Raw genomic sequence first — 9035 nt, 5'->3', positions numbered from 1 at the left:
TGTCACATCCGTAGGGGCTCTTATACCCAATCTCCTACGGGCTGGTTAGGTCGGTGACAAACCACACCTCCGCTATCACCAGCGGAGACACACCACATTGTAGGGCAAAATCACTAGCTTAGGTACTCACCTCACTTAGGCAAACTAGGTACACACACCCGTCGTCAACCTGTTGGCTTCCCGCCTTCAGAATGGCGTCCGGGGATCCACCCCCTGACATAAGAAGAATTCTGCTCTTTCTCCAAGAGCGCTTCCCCGACGCATTGCGGGCTTTTAACGAGTCCGTAACCGCGGATTCACCGCGTTCGCCGTCGCCATCGCCGCGTAAGGCGAAGAAAAATGCCTCCGGGAAGGCATCTAGACCCGTTACCCGATCTCGCTCGCGCTCGCGCTCACCACTCCCTGAAGTGGGAAGCGCCAGCGATGAGGAGACGAGACAAAATTCACGCCCCTCTTCGGTCATGTCGACCCAATCCGCTCCGGCGGTAACAGATGACGAAGCCGCATTAATCTCATCTTCCGAAAGCGACGGCTTTCAAACCGTCGGTCGGAAGAAAAAGCGTTCGGCCAACGGCGGTCCCCCCGCCAAAAGGCCCACTCAAGCCGCCAACCCTCCGAAGAGGGATCTTAGTTCCCTATTATCGGGAAAACCTGCGCCCCCCGCCCCCGCGGACCGCATTAAAACCCCCCCGCCCGTATACGTTAGGGACAAGGGTGCCTGGCCGGCCCTTTCCAAAATTCTCGACACAAAGTCGATAAATTACATGGCCCGAACGCTCAGGGATAACCTTTGCGTTCAGGTCTTTTCATCCGACCACCATAGATTTTTAACTTCATACCTTCGCTCTGAAGGTATCGGTGGCCACACCTTCCCCCTACCCGAGGAGCGCGTCCTAAGGGTAGTCATTAAGGGCATCCCAAAGGAAATAGACTCCGGGATAGTCCAATCGGACCTTGTCGAGCAGGGATACCCCGTAAGGGATGTATTCCGCATGCTCAAGAGAACAACTAAAGAAGAGTACGACATGGTACTCGTTGTCCTCGATCCCACCCCGAGTGGGAAAAAGATATCTAGCCTGAGAGAGTGTTGCAAGCTCTCGGGGCTGAGGGTTGAAACCCCCCTCAAACATTCCTTCACACGACAGTGTCACCGCTGTCAACTCTACGGGCATGCGGCCCGTAACTGTTTCGCTAGGGCACGGTGCGTAAAGTGCCTAGGCGACCACGGCACGGCGGACTGCAAAAGAACGCTTCCGTGCGCTGAGCCACCGGCGTGCGTGCTTTGCGGGCAACAGGGCCACCCAGCGAATTATCGTGGGTGCCCTCGTGCCCCCAAGGCGCATAAGCCGGCGTCTGGGCGCACGGCGGGGCGCGATGCGGTCCGTCGTGGCGCGGGAGCAAAGCCCACGTACGCGCCGGCCCCACCTCCTAAGAATAGTGCTTGGACCAAGCCCCCCGTTACGGAGGGCCCTCCCCAGCTCACGTCAGAGGCCTTCCCGCCTCTGCCAACAAAATCGGCAGCCGTGAAGCCTTTCCAGGCGCCGGCGCCGACCCCCGTCATAACGGCGAGGCCCACACGCAAGGTGAGCCCTCCGGCTAAAGCCCTCAGCCACACGGCGGAGGCCGCCGCGGAATCAGAAAAGGTCCGCGACGCCTTAAATCTCGCGTTTAGCATCGTAGACGCGTTAGACATAGACGCTCTTGTCGCCTTCACCGAGGCTTTCAAATCCGCCAATAACGCGGAAGACAAGAAGCAACTTGTAATCGAGCACGTCCAGCTCCTTAAGTCCGTGCGACAATTTGCAGACTCCACCACACCGCAATAGCTACGACCACGTCTAGGATCAAGGCTCGATCACTGTCCGTAGTGACTTTTAATGCAAACGGTTTCAAGCCGCAGGCAGATTTGGTTCGAGATTTCCTCGTTCGCCACCAAATAGATATTTTCCTAGTACAGGAATCTTTCCTCAAGCCCAGCGTTCACGCTCCCAGATTCGCGAATTACAACGTAGTGCGAAACGACCGACCTACGGCGAAAGGCGGTACGCTCATTTATTATAGACGAGCGCTTCACTGCTCGCCGTTAGACCCGCCCTCCCTTACCAACATAGAGTGCTCTGTGTTGCGCGTAGCCATGACCGGCCATCAGCCGATTATTATCGCGTCGGTGTACCTCCCTCCCGCCAAGGACATACTAGAGAGCGATCTCAGAACCCTGTTTGCGATGGGCCCCTCGGTCTTATTAGTCGGGGATCTCAATAGCAAACACGGGGACTGGAATAGTTCAAAACAAAACCCTAATGGGTTAGCCCTCAATAGGCTTATAGACGTGCTCAACGTCATTGCCCCGCAGGGACGAAAACCGCAGAGCACTCCGCGCCTCGCAGCGCCGAGTCAAAGAGCGCATGCGGGAAATTAGAAACGAACGCTGGGACCGTCTTACCAGCGAATTGTCACCTTCGCACACGGCCTATTGGTCTCTCGCGCGTTCCCTAAAAACCGACACGGTGGCGTCCATGCCCCCTCTCAAGCGTCCAAATCTGCCTGACGCATTCGACGACGACGAAAAAGCCGAGTGCTTAGCCGTCAACCTAGTGGAGCAGTGCACCCCGTATCTCGATCATAGCGACCCGGCGCACGTCGAACACGTGAACCGCGAGGTCGAACGCATCGTAGCACTGCCCCTCCCTCCCGAGCCGCTCCCTCCTACGTCGATCGCCGAGGTCAAAACTCTAATAAAGAGTTCACTGCCTCGTAAATCTCCAGGTCTCGACGCCATCTCGAACAAGGTCCTCCGGTGCCTCCCGCCCCATCTGATATGCCTACTAGTGTCCATTTTCAATTGCCTCCTTGAAAACTGCACCTTCCCGGCGCAGTGGAAAGAGGCCATTGTCATTGGTATTCACAAACCAGGCAAACCCCGTAACAACCCCACCAGTTACCGCCCTATCAGCCTTCTCAATACGCTTAGCAAGCTTTACGAGAAGGTACTTAAAAAGCGCCTCCTAGACTTTGCCCTAGATAAGGGGCTCATTCCCGATGAGCAGTTTGGCTTCAGGCCGGCCCACTCGTGCGTTCATCAAGTCCATCGAATCACGGAGCACATCCTCTCCGGGATGAATAGCTCCCTGAAACCGAGAGCCACGGGTGCGCTCTTCTTCGACATAGCGAAAGCTTTCGACAAGGTCTGGCACAACGGCTTGGTTTACAAGCTCTACCACCTTAATGTGCCACTAAGACTCGTGCGTATCGTACACGACTTCTTGTCCGACCGCTCAATGCGCTATCGCGTAGAAGGAACGTTATCGTCTCCTCGCCCCATCATGGCCGGAGTCCCTCAGGGCTCGGTCCTCTCGCCCCTTCTGTTCACGCTGTATACCGGCGACATCCCTAGGGCTCCCAATGTGGAGCTAGCCCTCTATGCCGATGACACCGCTCTCTATACCACCCATAAAGATAGAGGTGTCATTGTGGACAGACTCCAGACCGCTACCACGTCGTTAGGCGAATGGTTTCGGAAATGGGGCTTCCAAATAAATCCCGAGAAAAGCGTAGCAGTTCTCTTTGCCAGGGGCAACCCCGGTGCTATCGCTAGGGATAAATTTCACCTCAAGACAGAGGTAACCCTATACGGGCAAGCCATTCCATGGCAAAAGTCCGTTAAATATCTAGGAGTCACGCTCGATAGCGGCATGTCTTTCCGAAAGCACATAGCCGCCGTTCGCAAGAAGGCCCATTTTGTCCTCTCTCGCCTTCATTTCCTCCTAAATAAAAGGAGTCAAATGTCTCTCAGACACAAGGTCACCCTGTACAAGGCCTGCATCCGACCGTGCATGACATACGCTAGCGTAGTCTTTGCGCATTGTGCCCCCTCCTATATACACCGGCTACCGGTGCGCCCTTCTATGTGAGAAACGTCGATCTCCACCACGACCTGGAGCTCCCTACCATAGCCCAATGGATGAAGTTGGCGTCCACACGCCACTTTGACAAGGCTAAACACCATCCCAATCCGCTGGTGCGTAATAGCATCAACTATTACCCCTTCCCGACAAAAAAGGCTCGTAGGAGGCCCCGACACATACTAACGGATCCGGACGATCCAATTACTGTAGCAAACAATAAATTAAATGCCGCCCGCGCGGCCAATAATAAAAATAGCCAATCAAAGATTAGGGTAAAAAACCGCCTTCACCGGGGAAGGCGAGGACCTTTACTTCGCACTTCGCTCACTACAGTGAGCTTCCGTCCTGCCCTTCAGGCGATTGACCGCCCCGCGACGGCCCAAGCCGAGGTTCGAGTCTCACAGGAGACGCCCTTGCGCTAGCCGCGGGATAAAACGCCATTCTGGCCGAGCTACGCTCGCCAAAACAGCCCGAGCTGAGCTGTAAAGGCCCTTAAGGCCAACAGCGAGATTCCATTCAAAAAAAAAAAAAAAAAAAAGCAAAAAAACGAAATGTATTAAATTTTGTGCAAAAAATGCAAGGGTTGCAGAATCTAGATACAAGACCAATTATAAATGATGAGGAATTGAATCTGGATGATACATGGATATTTCTTGGAATCACCATGGATTCAATGGTCCCCTCATATTTACGGATTGGCGAAGAGACTTAGTTCTGCAGCTTACGCGGTTAAAAAAAACGCTCACTGACTGATGTCGATACAGCTACACTTGTTTATTTTAGTTACTTTCACAGCTGACTTATGGCTTATTATTATGAGGTCATGCTGCTGATGTCGAAACTATGTTCAAGCTGCAGAAGAGGGTTAATCGTGTAATCAATAATTTAAATGTAGGGAGTCGCTGAGAGACAAGTTCAAGGAAATCAATATATTTACCTTTCCCTCGCAATATATATTTAAAAATATTATGTATATATACAAAAATAGTTATAAGTTTACTAGAATAGAACATACGCATAATGTTAATACTCGGAATAAACGCAGGCTGCAATTTTTTCCGTACTAGACTTTTTAAAGTTAGGAACTATTTTTTGGGAAAAGGGATACTTTTCTTTAAAATTAAAAGGGACGCCTCAGGGAATTTAAGAAATGGATTAAAGAAAAGCTGTTTGAAAAGGCTTACTTTATAGTAAGTCTTTAAGATAAAAGGGCCTGGGAGTAATGCTAGACAGGTTACATCTAATTAATTTGCGAAATTTGTTTTAAAATAAGTGTTGTGACAAATGGCAGTGGCATGATATTTCAGCACCATTTGCTGTTTTGTGATTCTTTTTTTTTAGGTTTTTTTAGTTGCTGTCTTGTGGTGCTGTTTACTCGTGCCCGCTTGTTGAGCCTGAAGGAAGGGAGATGCGCACTAGCTTTAGTTTTATTAATTGGGATGCCGGAGCAGTCATGTTTACTCAAATGACTGGGGCGGTGGCGTTGTCTGACGGGTCGTTAAATTTCCTCAAATAAGGTTAAGTAAAACGATGGGCAGTGAGGCAGCTCAAATGTCATGCTTGTGAACTGTTCCGCCTACTTCTTCCGGAAACTGGACTGCGAGGTTTCCCTTCAGTCTTGTAATTTTGTACAAATAAAGAGTGGACCGTATCTCCCTCCTTTCTGGTATTTTAAACGGGTACCGAGAGTTTTTCTTAACTTACAGCCTCCGTCTTCTTTGACGATGAGCAGGGATGTTTACCGATACAAATTCAATAACGTGGACCTGTATCTTATATTCCATAATAAACATAATTTATTTTAAGAGCGCTTTAACGTGTCGGTAAAAAAATGTGCTATTTAATTTTCTTGTGTCTGCCTCTTTAACAGACTAAACAATATAAGCAATATTGCTTAGTCTCCCAGGCCAGTGATATTCCGAAAGCAGACCATTTAATTTTATTTATTTATTATAACATCTTCATGGTTCTTTTTCGGAACAGATTTCATATTATGTCCGCAGGTCAATAAAAAAATTAAAAAAACAATAGTCGTAATAATAGTAATAGTTATCGTCGTATAATTAGCCATAATACTATCCCTCAGATTCGCGGACTTCAACGAAATGAAATGGTTAGTCAGTAAAATGTCTGAACACTTTTTTTGTATTTAGGGGGCTCTAAAAAAATCGCTTAGCTCCAAAAGCAGCGACTAGCAAAAGGATTTACTAGACCTTATTTTTACATCTACCTTCTGCGATAATGCAGATCTGAATGTGTGCGTTATAGATTTTCTTCTTTAGGGTAGTTTTTACTTTAGGTTGATTGGTCCTTATTTGGTTAAAATAAAACTTCCTAATAATTCGTTGAGAAGAGGTGAAGATGGAATGTGGAATGTGTTTAATTTTTAAAAACTGTAGATTTATATACAAAAATTATCCTACCTGGCCACTAGTGGTAAACATGTGGTACCAAGATGCGAAGGGTGCGTAGACAATAAAATCGAGGCGCGGCAAAAAGTTGTCCTAACGGTAACGCAATTAACTGTTCTTTTCAGAACAAATTATTGTTTCATGACGACACGTACTAATCACCTACAGGATTCCCCCTCTAGCGAAGCGTACCGGCAGGCGTATAACGCGGCCTCGGCGAGTTGTTCTTGTAGGTATTGAGGTGTTCCCAGTGTCTTGTTGTTTCAGGTTGTTGTCATTTTGATGTTTCAGGCTATTTGATGGTTCATGTAGTTCGCTCGCACTTGATGTGTTTTGCTTGTTGCAGGTACTCGTTGTTGTATCAGTAGGCACATCTTGCTCGGTGATAGTGTAGGCAGGTTTGAGTCTGTCGATAGAGATATTCATTTCACGGTTAGGTAACTGCAGCGTGAATATCTTGCTGTCTCGTTTCAGCACGCGATAGGGTCCGTCGTAAGGTGCTTGTAATGGCTTCTTTACGGCGTCTATGCGTACAAATACGTATTCACATGATTGTAGGTCGCGGTGAACGAATATGGGTTTTGTGTTGCTGTGTGGTTGACTCGGCATTGGTTGCAGGTTACGTATTGCGTCGCGCAGCTGATCGATGTAGCCAGAGTCCATGATGACATCATTGCGGGTCGTTGATAAGAAATCACCGGGTAAGCGTATGTTGCAACCGTAGGTAAGCTGAGCGGCGCTTACGCCGGTGTCACTTCGCATAGCGGCGCGTAATCCGAGTAGGACGGTTGGGAGCTCGTTGATCCAGCTTCTTGCGGTCTGTAGTCTTGCTTTTAATGCGGCTTTAAGGACACGGTGCCATCGTTCGATGATACCGTTACACTGTGCGTGGTATGAAGTTGTACGCGTTTTTTCGATTCCTAGTAAGGGAGAAAGAGATGCAAATACTCTGCTTTCAAATTGGCGTCCTTGGTCCGTTGTTATTGTTACAGGACAACCGAAACGGGAAATCCAACCTTCGTATACCGCTTTGGCGACGTCTTCAGCTGATATTTCGCATAATGGGTATGCTTCGGGCCATCTTGTTGCTCTGTAGATCATTGTCACGAGGTATCGATGACCGCTGGCCGCGGTAGGTAGCGGACCAACGATATCAATGTGAACGTGTTCGAATCGTTCGGTTGGTGAAAAAATTGATAATCGACTTGATGTGTGGCGTTGTATTTTGGCGCGCTGACACTGTAGGCATACTTTTGCCCACTTGCCGACGTCTGCGTTCATTGAGGGCCAGAAGTAACGTTGCGTAATTAATTTTCTCGTAGTCTTGATTCCAGGGTGGCTAACGTTATGTACTGCGTTGAATGCGGTACGTCGGTATTCTTCTGGTAGGTACGGACGTAACTGTGAGGTTGAAGTTTCGCAGTGTAATTTGATATTTGAGACGGGCAGGTTGACTTTCTTGAAACATAAGTTGCTCTGTAGACTGAGTGCTTTAATGGTATCGCTATCGCGTTCTTGAGCTTCTGCAAGTAGATTGTAGTCAATCGGCGATGGACAGGTGATTGCTTCGACACGTGATAATGCATCTGCGGCTGCATTTTGAGATCCACTGACGTGTCGTATATCAGTGGTAAATTCGCTGATATAAAGTAGCTGTCGGGTGCGTCTCGGTGATTCGCTGTTTGTATTTGTTTTTGTGTAAGCGAAAGTTAGCGGCTTGTGGTCGGTGAATATTATTATTTCTCGTCCCTCGAACATTTTGCGGAAATGTTTAACAGCCATGTAGATAGCGAGTAGCTCTCGATCGTAGGTACTGTAGCGAGTCTGTGCGTCGGTGAATTTCTTCGAGAAATAGCCGAGTGGTTGCCATGAGTTGTTGATAAATTGGTTGAGTGCGGCACCAGCTGTTTTGTCGCTAGCGTCGCTGAATATAGCAAGTGTCGCCTGGTGAGACGGATGAGCAAGTAAAGCGGCGTTTTTTATGCTCTCTTTACATGCTTCATAAGCTTGCGTTGATTCAGTGGTCCAGTCGATCTTAGTTTTGTCACGCTTCTTGACGTTGTGCAGGTAGGTATTTAACTTTGCTCAATGTCAATACTACGAACTGTAGGTATGTCTGCAGTACTGAGTTGAGCGTTTGTTACCAGCTTTGTTTTCCCGTCGATCAATCTTCGGTTTTTTACATCGACAATGAGGTGGTGGTGCTGCAAGAAATCTGCTCCCAGGATTGCCTTAGACACATCTGCTACGACGAATTTCCATGTGTATGGTCTTCGGAGGTTAAGATCAAGTTGGAGTGACTTCTCTCCGTATGTTGGAATGACCGTGTTGTTGGCGGCGTAGAGTTGAAATGGCAGTGGTTTTTCGCGTGAGCCTTTTGCCTTTGGTAGCACGGAGATATTGGCTCCTGTGTCGACCAAAAAGGTAAGTTTCGTTACCCTGTCGGTAACGAAAAGGCGGTGTGATGATTCGGTAACGCCGGTTCCCGCCGCGGCCAGCGTTACTTTTAGTTTTCCGACTGATTTATGGGCTTGAAACTGCATGGTGGTGCGCATTTCTTCGCGTCCATACCATAGCGATGATGGTAATAGCAGTACGGCATTGGAGAATTTTTCCGGCTTCGATCTTCCATCTGCGACTCTCGTCGGTTTTCGTTGCGCTTTGTTGATGCGTTCCGCGAGCGTGATTGTAAATGGTAGCGAGAACGACTGTTGCGGTA

The sequence above is a fragment of the Pieris brassicae genome, chromosome 5 (genome assembly GCF_905147105.1).
Source record: "Pieris brassicae chromosome 5, ilPieBrab1.1, whole genome shotgun sequence".
NCBI lineage: Eukaryota > Metazoa > Arthropoda > Insecta > Lepidoptera > Pieridae > Pieris > Pieris brassicae.
The sequence above is the reverse complement of the archived record's forward strand: the minus strand, read 5'-3'. Positions refer to the sequence as shown.